The following is a 21,336-nucleotide window of genomic DNA, read 5'->3' as shown; positions in this document are numbered from 1 at the left end:
AGCAAACACAGCTAGATTAACTCTTCACACCTTCGTAAAAATGGTGTTTCCGTATCAAACAGTACACACAAGCCATCATCTACTAAGCACACAATGCGCCAACTGCACACTGATGGTATGAATACAAAACACATCTGGCTTTTGCTTCCTCTGTGCACAAGGTAGGCTATGTCAGTTTGAGCTACTTCTGTCATAGATCCATAAGCATAGAGGGATCCAAACTTCAAGTACTGGTGTTTATTCACACACATCAAAACAAACACAAGTGTTTATTTCCAAGTATAGGATTATTTGCAATCGCCATAATGACTATATGGGTTACTTGGTCTGCAGTGAACATGCTTCCTCTGCCCCCAGCATCTGGTCATCTAGCAATTCTGTAAAGTAACAATTTCAGTATTTTTACATCAATGGTATTGGTGTGTTTCTCATTGGCATATGGCAGTGCTACAAATCTTTGTGCGAAGTGACTGTACTAACCGATTCTCATTTCAAGATGTCCTTATGGTGCTTGCTACAGTGTAGCGGCTCGAGTTAGGCTGGACCCGTTGGCCAGCTACCCTCAGGGTCATTCCACGGTTGATTACATGGTCCACTATTGTAGCTCTGATGTCATCAGCAATTCTATTTCTTACTCTTCCTACCCTTCCTCTTCCCCCTCCTCATCTTCCTCTCCCCCCTCCTCGTCTTCCTCTTGCTCCTCCTTGTCCTTGTTGTCCTCTTCATCCTACTTCTTCACCTCCACGTCCTCTTCCTCGGCCTCCTCTACTTCTCCCTCCATTGTACTCCGCACACAGAGCTTACCTGTAATATAGTGCTTAGGCTGATTGCAAAGTGAACTAATTATCTAAGAAAGTTTTCACATGTGAAAGTGTGCCAGACAGTTGGCAAATTAGTGTTAATGATAGCCATACATGTGTATACTTTTGCTAGGAGTGTGTTGGAAATTTGGTAATTGAGTGTTGTGCAGTGAATTGTGCCTACAGTTTTGCAAAGTGTGTGTTACAAAATTGCAAACTGAGTGCAAAGCAGTTTTTGTGCTTTTAGTTTTGCAAACTCAGTGAGTGGTTTTGCTATAAGTCTGAATAGTTTTAGAGATTGTGCTACAGGAATCACAGTTAGGGTTTAAGCATTCAGAAAAAACTGTAAAAATGTAATAAGCTTTGCCCCTGCACAGAGTGGATAGTGAAACAAATGGAATCATCATAAATACATTATTTCATATTCATTACTTTTTTCCCCTCACTGCTTTATTATTGTAGCTCTAATAATAAATAATAAGGGAAGGATTCTGGATCAGCACCATGATGGAAACTTGTGGCCATAGTATATACAGTATTCTGAAGTGTTCTGAAGAAGGTCTAAAATGTCACTGTGTGTGTGTGCATGTGTGTGTTTTATGTGTATAGACTTTTTAAATTATTACTCGTGATATAACATTGTCCAGACATGCCTGGTAAGGACATGAGGAGGAAACAGTAACAAAAGGAGCTGTGTGAGGCTGCTAAAGGCAGTGGATCCCTCAGCAGCTGGATTACAAAGAGCACAGGTAACATTAACACATGTACCAGTTGTTGGAGAGGTATTCCAGTATAAAAATAATAATAAGCACAACTGGAATGTTTTGCTTCTATAACATTTTTCTGTCATCATTTTATTATAGATTAAGTGCAGGAGTTGTTAAGTGTGGATAATTAAATAATAGTTTATTGCAATAGCAAATTGTGCTTTGTTCTCAGATGGACAGCAAGTGGAGAGTGATAGATGAGATGAGGAGATGAAGGAGGAAGACAACAAGGCCACCTTGCAACAGTGATGTAGTATGATGCAATCCCATATTAGATTCTTGATGAATGTGTTGTTATTCAGCCTGGTTCAATGTGCCCCTTTTTAACTTTGAGCACCCGCCCCTTTAAACGTCTCTGCACGGCCCTGCTAGCAGGTGTGTTTGTCAGTCTGCACTTGATGCAAACTGGACGACAATATTCACATATGATGTCAGAGCGATTTGCTACAATACAATCATAAAAAATTAGATGGTGGCGATAGTTTAGATTAAAACGGAGACAGAGTTCAAAGACAGGTTTGATCTACTGGTTACTGAGTGTTCATGTAATAAGATAGTAATTATTAAACCATACCCAGTGTCTTAGCCAATGTGATCCCATGATAATATGACCTCGGATTCAACTTCTAAATACATATAAAAAAATTAAACATGAAAGTGTAACAGCTTTAAAAAAAAAAAACAAGTAGAAGATATAAAACTGTATCTTCTTTATAAAGAAAATCACAGTGAAAGGCAAAAAAACATGTTTGCTTCAACTTTTCAGCTGTATGTCTCCATTTTTGTGGTGGATCGACACCTCATTTAACTGCAAGCGCAAGTTCCCCACTTTCACTGTAAATAAAATAAAGAGTGAGAGAATAAAAGATCCAAACCTTGGTTCAGAGTGACAATAAGCTCCTGTGATCATTTAAAACCCTGGGGACTGAAATCAGAGAAAAGTCACTATAAAGAAGATTTCATACACACAGTTTCTGTGATCTTGAGCAGTGCAGTTTATGTCCATGGATCTTATTCCTCAAAGCTCCAAGACAGTTCAGTCTATGTGGACTTTCAACTTTTCTGTTTAGTTAACAATGCATGTCTTCAACTACAACGCTGCGGTATTTTAATTTTTTTTTTATATTTTATAAATAATCACAGGAATCTTTAAAACCAGTCTAAGAGAAAGAGAATTCACTCTGGAGGTCACACTTTCATCTTAAGTTTTTTTTTAAACCACTTGACAGGAAAAGCGTGTTCACTATACATCTGAGCTTTTATTCAATTAATCAGTCTTAGACTAAGCTGGTCGGCCATAATCCTTAAGATTTTGTTTATTAAAAAACAGTTGAGGTTTTTTTCAGTACAATTTGTTCACATTTTATCAGCAACGGATTTCAGTGGATTTGCATTCCAAGTACCCCACGATGCTGTAGTTCTTTTTTAAATTGCTGACTTAAAGGCATTTATACCAATAATGCATCCATTGGACATGTCATACACAAATTATGCGTTGTGCATGCCATGTATTTGTCTTCTTTTATCAAATGTGGTTCATTTAAGGTTAAAGGTTAAATTTGAGAAAAGATCATGGTTTTGTCTTTAAGAGCACAGTTTTCTTGTTTGCAAGGATGACTATTTCATGTTTTGCAACCTTATCAGTTACTGAAGTCTCTATAAAGTCAAAGGAATAAAAAAGAAACATTTGAATACTGTACAAAAACAAACAAAGAACAAAAAAACTGACATTAATGTAATCGGATGCTCTTGGGTAAAATTCCACTCAGGATAAACCCACACATTTTACCTCATTTATTTACCTTACATTACCTTGTTCAGTGAGTTGCTAAGTTCTAATTAGCAATACGCATTTGTTCATGAGCTGATCCATTTAACATATACTATGTGGTAGGAATGTGGTTTCTAAAGAGGACATGAGGGACAGCTATTAGGTGGGCATGTGCATTTTAAATCAACACACCAACACTGCCTCTTCTTACTGAGATGAAGATGCACCTTATGTTGAAATCTTAGTTCCTGCACCATGGCCATTTAAAATACCCTAATATTACTGTCCTCCAGATGCTGTCCTCTTTCCTGAATCATTTCAGGATAGACTGACTGAACAACTTTGCATGCCCCCCCAAAATACTGATAAACATTCTGTCATTTTCTCCTCTAGTACTTTTTACTTTTCCTAGACTGCCCTCGAATATCACTAAAACTTTAAAGTATTCACCGTGATTTTAACTTCCCAGATTATCCGCTTCATGATTCATTGTGGTGACTCTTTAAATAAATAACCTGAACTGAAGATAACGAGCCTAAAGTAAAGAAGAAACTCCAGAGAGCACAGTGCACACAGCATGGGAAAAGAAAATCAGTTACAACAGAACTGACATACCATTTAATAGTAATATTATAAGTGATTTAAATAATAAATTGTGTATTGTTTTTTACCATTAAGTCTCAGTATTGCTGTAATCCTCACAATAGAGTGGGCTGGCAAGTGTACAAGCCAATACCAATACCAGATAAGACTGATGAATCTGGAGTATGAATAATCCAGATTTATCACAGTATTATCATGGGAAAGAATAGAGACAACACCCTATAACTTTATTGTAACAGCTGCCAGCTCAATGAGTTGGCTGCAAAGCAGAACAGCTGGGACAAGGGCATCTACAGCTGTCACACACTCGACTCACACACACAGACTCACACAGTTTCAAACCTGTAAAGGCTTGCACCATTAAACCGAAGCTATAAATGTCCCGTGAGCACCGATGATACTCACCCTGAACTAGAACACTAATGTTGGGAAATCTGCATAAATCAGACCAATCAGGGTTTGTTTTTGTTTTTTTGTTTTTTTGCAAAATGCCATTCGTAAAGGCCAACATCTTGGCTTAACAATCCTTCCATTTTGCTTTTGTTGAGTAATTTGTACTTCACTACAAAGTGATTTATGGAGTATATAGCACAACAGCAGCAAATAGCTCCCAGATGAAGATAGCTTGATCTAACTGAGGGCAAGCAGAGGGGAAGGGCTCGTCCAGGTGTTTAGCCACATGCTGGTCTAGTGAACCAGCTGGTTATTATAGGCATTATCCATCAGAACTGAACCATCATCCATCAGAACCAAGGCTTCTGTCACAACCAAAACCTAACATTATTTCCCTGTACAAATACCTATGGAGTCAGCGATACACTGAGGTGATACTTCTTTGTTGAATCATCATGAAAGGAGCTCTTTGTCACATTTATTTACATAAATGGAATTTGAAGAGAAAGTCTACTGAGCCATTTAACAGGCAGTGATGAATTTTTAAAAATGCAAATAAACCAAAAGAACCCTATAAAATGTTACACAATAATGTTAACTCAACAATAGGTATTCATTATCATAGATATTTAGTATTTTTAGGGTACATTTGTGGTACATTTTGTGTTTGGCTTCTTCTAGCTTCCATCAGTGGTTCCCCACCTCATGATGCAGTGTCAGCTGTTTACCACATTAGCTCCTGCTTGTGCTCTCGCACACAGGCACCAGCACAAGCCACTGTCAATCAAACCAACACTCAGCGTGCAGCAGGAGCTTCACAGGCACCTTTAAAGTGGAGAAAGAGGTGGGGATGGTAAGCCTGAACCGAATGTAGAATAAGAGGTTAACCATATGCGTATATATAAGTTGTGTTTTGCTGCATGTCTACATGTAAACACATGGAAAGATTTTCGTGTTAACCTGCACCTGCAGACAGTTTATGTCATGTACACATACATATTCAAAAGAAATCTAATGCACATTCTGCTCTTGTATAAATTAAAAATCTCTTAGATGCTGAGAGCAAAAAGACTTTGCACATATATTTTAAAAAGCAAATGTAGGATGGCTTTATATTGCAAGGGGTGGCAGGAAGGGCAGTACAGTACTATAACAGTTAACACTGTCAAGAGGGTCATAGGTTCAAACCCACCAGCTGGCTGGATCCCCTCTCTATGTATCGTCTGCATGTTAACCTTGTGGCTGTTTTTTCTGGCTGCAACAGCTTCCTCCCACAGTCCACAGTAGGATCAGATTAACGCTAGAATTTCAAACTGAATGCCAATACACAAAATAATACCGTGTCAACTACTATTTACATGTTCAGCTGCTAGTGAGCAGGTTAGGTTTTTAAAAGGACCGTAGGAGTGAACAGTTGTCTCTCTGTGTTGCTCCGGCAAAATAAGGTGTACCTCTCCTGACCTAGCACATTGTGCTCCCACTCCAGGAACTGGATAAGCAGATAAGGAAAACTGATGGATGGACGAGGTCTCGGTAACATATTTGGGATCCCTCCCCATTTGTCTGCTAACAGTTGGTTCTGGCTTCTTGGTTTAGGAGCCAGTAAGCAGAGAACAGAAGGACTATTACCTTAAAAAATGGCATACAGCAATGTAATTTGGACCTCACTAGTTATCCAGCTTGATCACTGACCTCTCTTTTGTTCTTTAAGGTCACCTAGCAGTTTTGTTTTGTAGCCTTTGTTGATGTCATTATCCTGTTTGTTTATTTATTTATTTAGGTTCATAATAATCTTGTTTACTTTTTCTCATGTGCGATGCCCCGACCTCGCGCCCAGTTCATAACACTATACATAAATGAAGTGTCTCATTACCAGCTTCACGCATTATCTGATGCTTTACTGATCTAAAGAATTTCCGCAGTGTTCTTTTCAATCTATTTATAATGTTCACATACGAACACACTGAGCACTTACAAAGTACTCTGCCTTTCAGAGGGAGCTAAAAATGCAATTTCTGATTAGCACTGCCAAGCTTTCCAGAAAGCAACAGTGAGATAATTCCCACAGTGTGTCATGAGGGAATTGTAACTAGCTAAGCATACAATACAGTGACTGCACAGTCAATACTGCGAATGTGAAGTCAGAGAGCAACAGTGTTGAACAGACATTCAAAATGCAGTGCAAGGACATTTTGATCAGACTAAGAGTCAGATTATAAAGTGGTCCAGATTAAAGCTATGCTTCCAGCACCGCTAAACAATTATTATTTTATTTAAGTTTCTTAGTTCATTAACATACTTTGCACAAGCTAGAACTATTGCTGAGCTTTATAAGCTTCCTGTCCTTAAGAGTGCCATTATCTACAGAAGATTGCCCTCTAAAGTCTCTAATTATTCCTCGAACTATGTTGCAGAGTATCGGGTTCATGGTGCGCCAAGTGAACCATTTCAACCCAGCAGGGTCTGTCCTTTTAGCTTGCGTTAATAAACACCCACTCTGTGAACTGCTGAGTGGGCTCAGCATCAAGGCTGAGGGGTAAAACTTTTGTTTTTAGCTGCTGCTTCAAAAACCCATGACCAGGTGTTTCTCCTGAGTTCAGGTGTAGCTAAAATGACTTCAGGATGGCAAACTGTTTATCTGTTGTTTGCCACAGATAATGCAACAACAACAAGCCCACATCACATCCTATGGTAAATATTCACTGTCATTAAGATCACAATGAGAAGGTTTATGTATTTAAACAACAGCTCATGATGTTTTCTTTTGCACCTACATATTTGTGCAATTTCAGTGTTTTAACAAGCATAATCAGGGGACTGTCTGTCAGATAACACGTAAAAGCATTTGACTGCCTAGTTTTTTTTTATTTTTATTTTAGCCTGTTTTAGATGCTTTCGAAATCTAAAACAGGCTTCAGAAAGTATGAACTTTAGACAGAGACACAAAGATACTCCAGCACTTCAAAACGTGTAAGAATAATTATACCTTGTGTAGTGATAACCCTTCAAACTGGGAGGTTAAGGAAATTCTCTCAGCCTCTCATCCTTCCAACAAGAATTGATTAGCAAGGTCAATTTTATATTTATTTTTTGTTTATTTTTCACAGTACATGCAAAGTCTTAGTAACGTGACTCCAACTGCTGGTGTTACAATGTAACATGAACAATTTATACAGCAAACTATATAACTGCAATAAAAAACACACAAACAGAACAAAAACGAAAGAAAACAACAAAAGAAAACAAAAACATCAGTAACGCATTAGCTCATCTGGCTCATGATATGTCACAGGCTATTATAATGTGTGAAGTACAGAAAGAAAGTGATAGGTTTTCTTGGCTGTATTGCACAAACTAATGTGAATTAAAATCCACTGAGAAGTCAAATCGGTTTGTAAACAGTCATCTCTGGGAAAAAACAGTCTTGTTTCACTAAAATCTGACAAATCCTCTATGGGAAGCAGCAATTTTTGTAAAAATGGAAAAGTGCCCATAATATAACAACCAATATGACCTTGACTGTGAACACAATTTGGGTGAAGACCCTTTAGGTGATCATCGTGTGCAAGCTGCACAAATATTTGACCAATAGCCTTGGAGGACTAGCAATTCTGGTCAGTTGTGAAGGGACGGACACTTCGCCGTTACATAACCTCATCATTCCTAAAAAAGAAAAATAACTGTGGGAACCCATTAAATAAAGCTATCTTACAGGCTATATTTTCAACCCCAGCCAATCAAACATGTCTTTCAAACTGCATCAGATTTCCTGTTTTTACCTTCTGTGCGCTGCACTGTTTCATGTTCATTTACTATGAAAAACCGCCTGCAGCACTGAGTATAGAGAAGTGAATGTAAGCAACAACTGATAAGCAGCAACAAAGTGATAGATCATTCTGTCACAGTAATTTGAAACTCCAGCTGCAGATCTCTACATTATCACTTCAACGCTTGCCCATAAACAAACACATACTACCACAACCGTGCCCCTGCTGTCACCAAAAGTAAAGAAAGTTGATCACAGCGGAAGAGAAATATATAGCGGAAGAAAGACAAATTACACAAAAAAAAAAAATGGATGCACGCAAGTGACAGGTAGATGAAGGAAAACCAAGTGGTGAAAAATGCGTGAGTGAGAGGAAAACAGTGAGCGGAGTGAGAAGTGGATAGAGATAGAGTGGAGCATCCATCCATCATGCAGTGCTGCTTCTGTCAGACACAAGTAATAGATGTAGAGATATAGAGGAGAGAGCTGACACTCCTCTTCAATCTATCTCCCCTCACTATCTGGGTTAGCTTGTCAGGTCTGCACTGTCACCCTGACCAGGACGTACAGTTACATGCGAACACATGCCAACAGACAGAAAGACCCACATTTATACGGAGAACATCTGTTTTAAAGAAAAATGAAGTGAGTTGGGGAAACATTTTTTCTAAATCAATTATCCATTTTCAGCTCCTAAATAATTCACATAACATTATGCAACTTAATATTAATAAAGTTTGAATACAAAAAACTGGTAATCTAGTTTATGTAATGTAAAAAGCAAATCAATGCAGTAAGCATGATGTCATTACTGTGAGCATTGCTAAGAAATATTTGTTCATCCGTCAATACGTCAACAAAATTCAACTTTCAGTTCAAATGCTTCTTTAAATGATTTATATTTATTATTTAGTATTCAAACGACTCCAGTGCAGTTTGCATGCTGTTAAATGTTAAACGCATAAAGGATGCACTCACAGTAAAAGCCTTTCATTAAAAACAACTGATCAATACTGTAATTGCAAAGCAACAACATATGTCTTTAGTAATGGCAAGTGTGTTTAACTGCAGTTTGCAGCTCATTTAAAAATTCTGCTTTTTTATATATATATTTTTTTCATGACTTAATCTGGAGCTCTGTTTAATTTCAGCGAGCTAACCATCTCCACTATAGTCGTGGCCATAAGCAAGATTTGTCCAATGTGATTTTTGCAAACGCCCTGTTATACACATAATTAATGGAAGCACCAGTGGGACAATGGGAATATATTAATATTTTAATGCAATATGTTGTCTACATATCTAAATATGACCAGATGTATTTTTGTGGCTTCAATATAGCTGTAAAATCTTAGCTGATTTATTTATTTATGTATTTATTTTTAACAAATCAACTTTTATCTCTCAATTCCAGGCTCCTTTTACAGCAAATGTCTTACCAATACAGGAATACAGATTATGGAATTGTCACTGTTTGATGCTGAGTATCTCCAGATACCCAAAGCAAAGGTATTGTATGGGAATTGGAAATAACTGGACCAATCATTCTACAGGCAAAAAGATTGCTGATGCACACCAGTATATAAGAGACAAAGGCAAGGCAAGGTGGGTCAAAGGATGATAAAAATAGATCCCCATATTATTCTTGACAAAAGAGGTATTCATAGCTACTACAACCTATTTAGGCCGATGTTCTGTACATTATGTTAGATGGAGGGTATGGAAGAAGGTTAACATTTTCTACACTGACACAATTGATTTACATGGTCACAATAAATCAGCAAAAATAGCCCATGTTGTACCTGCTGTAGACAAAGTTAGAAAACTGACTGTGGTTTAGCTGAGCAATATTGTATACCACTGCCTGCCTGCTCAACACAGCACCATTCTAATACCATGCTGCTTGGCATTCAGCACACAGCTCCCTCTTGCTCTCCCTCTCTTTCTCCTGGCACCATCCCCCCCCCCCTTCTCTTCACCTCTCTCTCTTTTCAGCAGCATCTCTCTCCTGTTCCTCCCTGGTGAGGTGGGATGGCGCCACTGAACCAGCATCTGTTGCCATGCGCATGTACAGAGACACGAGCGCACACGCACAGACTGTGTAGACATTTAAACCCCTGCCGTAGTGGACAGCATGTCACTGTGTTGAATACATCAAAAAGACATAAAACTATAAAACAGCACGATGCCATATCACAGTCTTAACACCTACAGCTTTATTGCAAAATATTCATTATTTTTTTTTTTCCATCTCCTCGTCTCTCCCTAAGTTTCTGTCATTCTTCTTCCGTTACTTTTTTTTAACTTTTTTTTTTATTTCATTCTCGTTTGTCTTCTTTATGCAAACAAAGAATTTGGTCTTAACTTACCTGCCTCACTGAATAAAGGTCAACTCCTGCACATAATCCAGTTGGATTCAACAATGTAAACATTACAAAAACCACTACATGTGTTTTCCTTGCACCCTATAGATGTATACATTGCTTCCCCACAGTGATGAAACAGATTTTCCGTGGTCTCTAAAACTCAGTGAGTTTCTCTGTGTGAGTTCCATTTGTTTTCTGCTGACTTTTTCACACAGAGGCATCAATCAGTTGGTCTTACACTCCTCCAGAATTTACACTTCTCTTCAGGTTCATTTTTCAATCTGACATTGACAGAAGGAGAGGATTTTATATGATGCCAAAAAATAAATGGGTTTATTGTTCCAAGTTACTGTATTTTGAGCAGGGTTTTGATTGCTTTTCTAGCTAATCATAAATTGATAAATTATGAGCATGAAAAGTCGGACTCACACTAATGGAGCACTATTGTCATTCAGTATTCATCACTTCTGTAATGTATCGTATGATTTTATTAATAGAGACAGTACCTGATTGTGCTGCTGTAAAAATACACAAGACTGAGACAGATTCTTGTCCACGCTTCTGAAAACCTCGATCCACTCCTTCCTCGCCAAATCAAGCTTTCCGTTTTCCAGCTTGGACTCAGCATGGTTCAATAAACTGTAAACATGATCAAGAACCCTGCATTGTCAGCTGGCAGAAGCAGCAGTGTTATGGCTTTTTTTTATAGTCGCATGTCTCCCATCAATCACCCACCTCTGGTGCTCTCAATCTGAAAGAAGGACCCACCTGTTTGATTATCTGAATTATAATCACCTGAATTATTGTACAGTACACATTTGACTACTGTGGTTAAAAGTAATGGCATAATAGAAGCATTTACAACCCAAATAAATCAGAGCAATCATGAAGGGACACAAGTCTCTGTCCCTCCACTATGTAGGAAATATTTGCCTCAGAACTGTTTACACACAACATGCAAATCCACTGTCTTTACTAAAGCCATTTCAAAGTCTGTTATTTACATTTTTCAGAAATACGCTTAATGGCTATCTTGCAGAGATATAGATCAGATGATTTGCTGTACAGATGAAATTCTCTACAGCAGGAAATTGTGGTGAAAGTTAAGTACAAGTGAAGCAATGTTGCCTAAAAATTGATACATAACTAAATAAGATAACATAAAATAGTTTTGAGAGGGATTTTTTTTTGTTCTAAAATACATTTAATTAATATGTCATACGCATACACAATCACTAAGGAGCTGAACGCTCTTTATGCATCAGATTGTGGAGCCAACCATGCAAGACCCAGTGCATAGCAACAGATTGGATTCAAATTGCATTAAAGAACATGATATATTAGGCACACAGCACGACAAATATAACATAATATATAACATCATTAATTCAGTGAGCTGTAAAGATGCTGAATTTTCTAGCAAGAGCAAAACCACCACTAAGCACAAAACTGTCCAAGGTGGACTTAAAAGAGAGCGTGGTTCTGTCCAAAATCCTTGTCATGCAGTAATCTCTACAGCCTTTGTGGCATAGAGGACTACATAGTGAGTTATTTGCAAAATTGCATAATTGAAACTCATCAAATGAATCAGCAAAACAAATTAATACTGACAAACATTCCTCTAGTAAAACCAAAAATTAAAAGTTAGTAAATCCAATACTCGTAGTACTACTCACATAGGAGTTGATAAGCATACAGCCACATTACACATAGCAGTTGTAATATTTCACTTTCTGTACACTTGATTATCTGAGGCCGGCATAATGGTAAGCAATGTCTTGCCAGTCGCTTGGATAGAGATCAGTTGTAAACTACTTTTCATCACACAGTACAAGAAAAAGCAAAATGACTGTGTACGCTACTACCCAGTGGTAGTACATAGAGTAGGTAGTGATTTTGGACCAAGTCCATGTGTGGCCAAGACTTTTTGTTGGTTCCCTACACACATGAATGGGATTAAAAAATCAGACAGATCACGTAGGCTTTCCAAATCTTCTTAAGCCTAATGGATCCCATTCTCTGATACAAGAGTCGTTTTGTGAAGCTCTTTACTGCTTTACACCTATTTCTTTACCAAATACTTTGTGTAGGAAATACCTCTTTTATGCTAGTGCGAATCGTCTAATAAAGTGGTAAATTAAAATTTTGTCGTTCACTGTGGAAATCCCCACACAGCTATATCCCTGGTGCTTTGTCAACATGTCTCCTTGTTGCTGTATCGATAGCTGACAACCAGGTAAGACTCAGTTGTGTAATTTTTTTTTTTTCAAAATGTAGTACCATTGTAGGGACATCTCAATACCCTATGACATAGGCAGCCATCACGCTTTCCTCTGTCTTTAACTTTAACCAAATTCAATTCAATTCAGGTTTATTTATAGAGCACCAATTCACAAGAACAGTTGTCTTCTGGTGCTTTATACTGAGACCCTATAAAATTCTGTGGTTGGGGCAGCTATGGTATTAGGTTTATATTTACCATTTTTAGCATCTGTATACTGAGGACTGGGGTGTGATGAAACAGATGTTATACTGAAACACCGTAATGACCAATAAAATTATTACTTTTACTTTATGAAATTAAATCCAATGAACCTGTGGTCTGTCATTTATTTCTCGCTTTCAGCAATGAGTTTGGTCTCCACTGCACTTAACGAACAAAGGCATTTGCATGTATTCTGATTTTCTGACTCACAAATGGGTAAAGGTGTTTTTTTCAAAATACCCAAAACAAAACAGTTAAATTGGTTTTCCACTCGTGAAAACAAAAAGCTTTTCTCACATGAATAAATATATTAATATTCAGAGCAGTGTCATGGATTCTCTGACTTCAGAGTGCAAATTGGTCTGTTTATGATCATTAAACCGTCCATTTTTTTAACCAACCAACAACATCATTCATGGACTCAGAGCATCTGCTTTTGGGAAGATAACCTATAGTAATAAATATACATTCATCCACATCCTCCAGTAATTCCAGGACACAATAGTTTATATTTTTAACTGCTTCAGGTGAAAATATTTCATATTTATATTTCATGTCATATTTTCATAAAACTGTGCTTCTTGCCATTAAGAAATGAAAATAAAACATGGCTTTCATCCAATTTTAGTTTTTCTTAACCGCCCGAATGAACTCTCCTGTTGTTGGCAAGCACAGAATTTAGATGTTTCCTGTAGTTAGTCACCCGTTTTACACATATGACGGGAGGGATTTTGGCTCACTCCTCTTTACAGAAACTCTTGGCTGCTGCTTGGCAACTTGAAGCTTCAGATTTTCTATATGATTGAGATCTAGAGGCTGATTAGGCCACTCCATGATGTGAATGTGCATTTTCTTTAGCCACTCCTTTATTGCCTTTGCAGTTTGTTTCAGTGTTATTTTATTGTTCTTATTCTGCCATTGTTTTACTAAGTGTTTTATCCTATTGTAAAGTGTCCTTGGGTGACTTGAAAGGCGCTCATAAATAAAATTTATTATTATTATTATTATTCTGGCTGAGGGAAGGAGGTTCCCATCTAAGATGTTGGCCACTCACTCTAGTGAAGTCGTCTTTTATGTTCAGCAGAAAAATAGCCCCAAAGCATAATGTTCCCACCTCCATGCATCACCATGTACCCCAACCAGAAGCCTTGGATGAACCTTGATGTTCGTCTCCTCCTGAAGGCCCGCAACACTGCCTTTAGGTCAGGAGATGCACACGCCTACAGCACAGCCAGGGCTAATCTAAAGAAGGGCATCAAAAAAGCCAAACACCATTACAAAAAGAAGGTAGAAGAACACTTCTCCAACTCCAACCCCCGACGCATGTGGCAAGGACTCCAGACCATTACAGACTATAGGACCACCAAACCCTCCCCCGCATCCTCTGATGTCTCCTTCCTCAACGAGCTCAACAACTTTTATGCTTGTTTTGAGCGAGGGAACCCCACAACCACAACAGACATGACGCCAGACCACCAACCTCTGACTCTCTCCCCCACCGATGTAGGAGCGGTGATGAGCAGGATCAATGTCCACAAGGCTGCAGGTCCTGATGGCATGTTCTCAGAGCGTGTTCTGGGGAGCTTGCAGGAGTATTCAATCTGTCCTTGGCCCACACTGTGGTACCGGCCTGCTTCAAATCCACCTCCATCGTCCCGATACCCAAAAACTCCAACCCATCTAGCCTCAATGACTACCGCCCAGTAGCACTCACCCCCATCATCATTAAGTGCTTAGAGCAGCTGGTCCTAGCACACTTCAAATCCTGTCTCCCCCCCACCCTGGACCCCCACCAATTCGCATACTGCAGGAGCACAGAGGAGGCAGTCTCCATCGCACTGCACTCTGTCCTCTCACACCTGGACAACAACAACACCTATGCCAGAATGCTGTTTATAGACTTCAGTTCAGCATTCAATACAATCCACCCCTCACAACTCATCAGGAAACTGACAGACCTGGGCATCAGTTCTCTCATCTGCAAATGGTTACTGGACTCCCTGACCAACCACCCCCAACATGTCCGGCTGGATAACAGCTGCTCATCTACCATCACAATGAACACGGGTGTACCACAAGGCTGTGTGATGAGCCCTTTCCTCTACTCCCTCTTCACCCACGACTGCAGACCTGCTGATGGTTCCAACACCATCATTAAGTTTGCAGATGACACCACAGTGATTGTCCTCATCAGTGACAATGATGAGGCCGCCTACAGGGAGGAGGTAGATCGTCTGGCTGAGTGGTGCGACACAAACAACCTGCTGCTTAACACCGAGAAGACCAAGGAGCTCATTGTGGACTACAGGAGGAATGCTGACCCACATCCACTCATCCACATTAAGGGGACGGCTGTGGAGCGTGTGAGCAGCTTCAAGTTCCTGGGAGTCCACATCTCCGAGGATCTCATCTGGACGACCAACTGCTCCAAGCTGGTCAAGAAGGCTCACCAGCGCCTCTTCTTCTTGAGGACTCTGAGGAAGAACCACCTGTCCTCAGACATCCTGGTGAACTTCTATCGCTGCACCATCGAGAGCATCCTGACCAACTGTATACGGGAACTGCTCTGCCTCGGACCGGAAGGCGTTGCAGAGGGTCGTGAAAACTGCCCAGCGCATCGCCGGAGCACCACTTCCTGCCATAAAGGACATCTACAGGAAGCGGTGTCTGAAAAGGGCTGGGAAAATCATCAAAGACCCCAGTCACCCATCACATGGACTCTTCACCCTCCTGCCCTCTGGGAGGCGCTACAGGAGCCTCCGGACTAAGACCACCAGGTACCGGAACAGCTTCTTCCCCACAGCTGTCAGACTCCTGAACTCTGCCTCCTGACATCTGACCCACGTTAAACTCATGGACTGAACATACACACACCCACAACCACCTACACACACACACACACAATGGACAACTGTACCCTCAAACACACAATAATAACATGGACTGAACCACCACTCACAACCACTAGCACTTTATATAGCCTCTGTAGAAATTATCCACATATCTCACTTGTCTTAACTGCACTACTGTATAGTTCTGTGTAAATAATCATTCTGTACATACGATAATTTTTAATCCTACAACTGTTTATAACCTGCATAGTTCACATTTCTGTATAACTGTATATCTCAGATTTCTGTATAGTTTTTTATTTCATATTTATATCCTGTTCATAGCCTGTACATAGCTTGTACTCACTACAGCCTGTACATATTTATAGTTATAGAATATTCATAACATACTTCATACCGTGTACATTATAACATACCATAATAGACCCATTTCTGTAATATACTTACATATCTATATTATTGCTAATATATATTGTAATATATCTATATCACTAAGCACTTCTGGATGGATGCAAACTGCATTTCGTTGTCCTGTACCTGTGCATGTGCAATGACAATAAAGTTGAATTAAATTCTATTCTATTCTATTCTATTCTATTCTATAACTGTTGGAACAGTGTTCTTTGGATCATACTCAGCATTTCTTGTCCTCCAAACACAGTGACTCAAGTTGAAGCCAAAGCCAGCTTGATTTTGGTTTGATCTGACTGCAGTACTTTCTCCCAAATCATTTAGATGTTCACTGGCAAACTTAAGACAAAAAAATAAATAAAAAAAACTTAAGACAAGCCTGTACATGTGCCTTCTCAGCAGGGTGCTCTTGTGGACACTGCAAGATTTCAATTGATTACGCTGTGGTGTGCTACCAGTGGTGTTCTCAGTGACTGTTGTCCCAACTGTATTCAAATCACAAACAACCTGTGTAGTTTTGGTCTGGTCCATCACCTTTCTCATTATCATCCTCATCCCATGAAGCAAGATCTTGCATGGGGCTCTACACCTAGGGAAAGTACGGTTCATTCTATATTTCTTTCATTTCTGAATAAGCGCACCAGCAGTCGTAACCTTCTCACCAGGCTTCTTGCTGATGGACTTGTAGCCCGTTCCAGTTTTGTGCAGATCTACAATTTTGTCCCTGATGTCCTTTGATGGCTCTTTGGTCTTGCACGTGATGGTGGAGAGGTTGGATTTAAAGAAATTGATTCTGTGGACACATGCACTTTTTGTATAATGAATTGAGCTCATGACTATGTGCAGTTGACTAACTATGCAAGCCAGAATTCTGGCTAGGTTGTAGGGATTCAAATATTACTTCTCTTAATGGCATGCAGATCAATTTATAACTTTTATGCAATGTGTTGTTGTTTTTTCTGGGGTTTTAGTTGACATCCTGTCTCTCTCCATTCAAATGAAACTGCCATAAAAACTAGAAACTCTTCATTTCTTTCTAAGTAAGCAAACTTACAAATTCACCAGGGGATCAGCTAAGTCCCCTCACTGTACACGAGTTTTAACTCCTATTATACAAAAGGATGAATGAAGAGTATGTTTGTGTTAGTTTGTGGAAAAAAGTCAGCTTTAAATTTTTTTGGTTTATACTTGCCATGTTTAAGGCTTAAAAGTTTAATCTCAACAAAATCTTTGTTCTCTACTAGAATTTTACTGCTGCAGTCTAAAGTGGGTCATGATCAGTGGTACAGTATGCTGACAGCAAGTGCTCTTCATGATTCCATTAACTTCCAACTGTGTAATACTGATCATATGCATAAAGAACTTCACTGTGATCTGAAAGGCATTAAAATATCATCATCAATTGAATCTTTCAAAATATTCTGCCTAGACAGCAATTTGAGCTACATTCAAACACGCTGCACTAACACGAGCCAGGAAGAATGACACAACATAGGCAGGAAAGATTGAATTATCAGAACAAAAAAAGGCTTCAGCTAAGCCACAGGTATACACATTCCAATGAAGACAGGAAAACCAGAAAAGCCCTCCCTGCAAACGTTGTATATTCTTGCATGTGTGTTTACATGTGTTTTAAGGTGGCTTAGAGCCATTGCAAAACCCAATCAAAATGCAAATGAAGCAGTTAGGGATAGGAAGAATTTACCAGGTAAAGAGGAGCTGATGAGCTGACACAGCAACTTAAATTATTGGCTTCGTAAATCTATCCTTCCTGCCTTTTTTTTTAATGGTTTCTCCTCCTGTCTTTATATCTTTCTGTCTCCATGGTGCAGCAATGGCAGTTGCGCAGCAATCCATTGGATAATACCACATAGTGTCTCCAGCATAGATTGGTGGAGTGTTCTACACTTGGCCTCCATCTTTTTAGAGCTTTCTTGAGCTCTAGCTTTCCTCACTCCTCTTGCACAGCGTCTTGATCCTTCTCCCCACCTGCACCAGTAAGCTAACCCCTCCTCACCTCACCAACTCCCCCCTCATTCTATTTGATTCCATTACTTTCACCCTTCCCCTTATATTCTCTCTACTCACCTTTCCAGCAGAACCCTCTCTCTGGCCATTATGCCCTGCCTTCTCCCCCTCCCTATCACAGAGCCCATCTCCTCTTCCTGCTGCTTCTCTGTATTCCACCTCAGCACCCTCTCTTCTGCCCTCTTCCCCTATCAGATCCCTTTAAGCCCCTCCTGTCTCACTTCTCTCCCTGTTTGTTCTCGTCTCCACAACGGTTTGGTTATTCAGTTCTGCCTTTCTTTCACAACCAAGTCACCCTTTCCCTCTTTAAACTCTCAGACTTCTCTTTTCACCCCATGTCCTGCCACGGTCTCTTAACATATCTCCTTATCTGTTTGACACATGTTACTTCACACTTTACCCCTCAGCAACATCATCCCTTCTCGTCTCACCGTCTCTCTTTTCCTCCTGTGTTTAATCTGGAGAGAGGATATCACCATCTCTGAATCGTAGGGGAGAAAAAAACCCACCAGCGCCATTATCTTCCCATCTGCCATCTCTTCTGTCTCTCTGTCTATGTACTCAACTCGGCTCTTCTAAAATTACAAACCAACCTCTAAAAAGCGATGCGGCATTTAAAAAAACAAACAAACAAAAAAAAAAAAAAAACGAGAACATGCAGACGGGGGAAGGTGGTTGAGGGAACGGGGAGAGAAAATGGTGCGATAATCGGACAGAGGGGAAAAGTAGATAGACACTATCATACCTGCGCGTCTGCCTCTCCTCCTGTTGTTGAGGCTATGTCTCCTCTGGTTATTTGCTCCCTTTTCAAGCCAGGTGAAGAACTCGAAAGAAAATACTAAATAATCCCCTTTCTGATCGGAATAATTTTCAAGCCCAATAAGAAAATATATCCACTTTTTTATGTTGTTGTCTGACACCGCGCAAGGCTAACCGCGCTGCGGGGCTGCTGGAGGGGAGACGGGGCAAGGCAAGCGTTTCAATTTAGTTCCTGTTGAGTTTGCATCAAAAGCCCTTTACGGGTGCAAGGCCGGTCGCAGTCTATAACCTACAGCTATCCACTGTCCGCTAGTGATCCGCTGGGACAGGACTGTAAGAGAGAGGGGGGAAACGCCGTTAAACCGGCGCACCGCTGCGTTGAGCGCTCATTTGGACTCCATACGAGCTCCCCCCCTGTTTCTGTTTAGACTCTGTTAATCGGTCATTTGAAGGAAAATACACAAACGCTGGAGGTTAGTATCGCTGGGTTCCCGTGTCTAAAGAGTGGAGGAAAAGCGATGTGTAGTAAAGGAAACCACGCTGGACTCATTTGCCGGTCTCCCCTATGGGTGATCTCCGCTTCCCCATTCAGCAGCTGCCTCTGCTGTCCTAAGGTCCAATCTTACTCCTTCGCAGCTCTTCGTGTTTCATCTGTAGACGCCTGAAACAAAAATCCTGTCAGGGTAATGATGGGTAGGTGTTATCCGTCCCAAGGTCTTCCACAGGTAAAAAAATAAATAAATAAACAAAATAGGTGCACGAATTTGTAACTCTTCTCTCCACCCCCAAAAAACAGAAACTATAAAATCACATAGCTCAGTGAAACCGCTGCTCCCCTTTTTCCTCTACACAAGTGACTTTGTCTTGACCTCTCTCTGCTCTCGGCGTTGTTGTCTGTGAGGAAAAACACAGGACCACACCGCGGGCAGCCGGAGGATGGTGGACGAGGCGTTATAGGTCAAAGAATAAGGCGAGCTTCAGATGGAAGGAGAAACAAATTTCGCAGCGAAAGAAAATCCCACATTTAACGTCCTTTAGCTCATTTTAAAAACCCGCTCTGATCCGCTACGATGAGCAGTCCCTCCTGCAGTTACTTTCACACTGTGCGGCGGTTTTTCCCGGGAGGCGATACGCCCACCAGCCCCGCTCCTGTCTGTCTCCTTCCCTCCGTATCTGTGTCCTGCTCTGTCTACTGACAAGTCGCTGCTCCGGGATTACAAGCTGGTGATAACAGATGGATGCCTTATGACGACGGTGGGTGATGCCATCGCCTGGACCTCAGCCTGCAGTAGCTGAAGTTTAGGGTCTGTCAGGACACACAGTAGACAGCCACACTGTCAATAGGTTCTCAACGTGTGGAGCAGGGACTTGAAGAGGACCACGTGAATGCAGTTCCAGCTGCAAAGCAGGAAAAAGCTTACATTTTATCAGTTGTTATTAAAGGTAGGCTATCTGCTCATGTTCTGGAATGCACTACTGTTGACAATAAAAATCACTGCCAGTAGTCTTGGTTCAAGCCAGTACATATGCACAAACACTGCTCACTTATATCTGCATATCGCTGTTTGACCCTAAGCATAGCTCAGGTGCAGCTGCTCTAGGTTGCCAGTGGAGGCAAGAGAGATGAGATGCACAGCTCTTGTCTTTAGTCAGGAACCTCCATGTGATGGGAATGACTGGCTTTACTTTCATCATATGTGATGTCAAAGGCTTTATGCCTGATAAATACTTGTAATTACCACTAGGAGGAAGAGAGGAGCAGACACTGAATTATGAAACATAAATAATATTAAACGGGTTATGTTAATAAAATTAAATATCACATTCATCAAAGTCTTTCCGTTAGGTGTCCCGGATACTGCGGATTAAGAGCTGTGGTGATGAATGTTACCATTAGAGATGGCTGAAACAGCAAGCGCAGCGGCAGATTAGTGTGCTCACTTTCCAGATTCTGCAGGATTTCATAGATTAAAAATGTGAGTGTTCTACAATTATCTGATTAGCAAGAGGGATAAATTATATGGTGCGTTATTGGCAGTACACCAAACAGTTCAAGGTTGCGGTTGCTAGTGGTGGTGGGGCCGGGAGGACAGGGGATAATAAAGAGATAAAGAGAATAACAGAGGAAGGCAGAAATAAACAGATTTAGAGAATGGGCAGAGATCAGACAGGGGTCAGGAAAAATGAAAACTCTTAACAGTTTGTTTCATCTTTAACCTCTGCTGAAGTACTGAGCAATATAAGCTAAAGGCTAGTGTTATAAAATCAAATAAATATGTGCATTTTTGAGAGAGATTGGCTAAAAGGAAGTAAAAGGGGAGGTGTAGAGGCTTTG

At 40.2% G+C, this 21,336-nt stretch overlaps 1 protein-coding gene across 2 annotated transcripts in view; it reads right to left on the bottom strand.

The window, feature by feature from the left end:
- LOC309687214 (leucine-rich repeat and fibronectin type III domain-containing protein 1-like protein) overlaps positions 1–20,310 on the bottom strand; it is a 187,641-nt gene extending 167,331 nt beyond the window's left edge. For both annotated transcript variants that reach the window (XM_082502007.1, XM_082502008.1), the window contains exon 1: positions 18,988–20,310. The gene's annotated coding sequence lies outside the window, so the exon portion shown is untranslated. The remainder of the gene's footprint in view (positions 1–18,987) is intronic.
- Positions 20,311–21,336: the final 1,026 nt, after the last annotated feature.

The sequence above is a fragment of the Aulonocara stuartgranti genome (genome assembly GCF_965226115.1).
Source record: "Aulonocara stuartgranti genome assembly, chromosome: 14".
NCBI lineage: Eukaryota > Metazoa > Chordata > Actinopteri > Cichliformes > Cichlidae > Aulonocara > Aulonocara stuartgranti.
The sequence above is the reverse complement of the archived record's forward strand: the minus strand, read 5'-3'. Positions and strand labels throughout refer to the sequence as shown.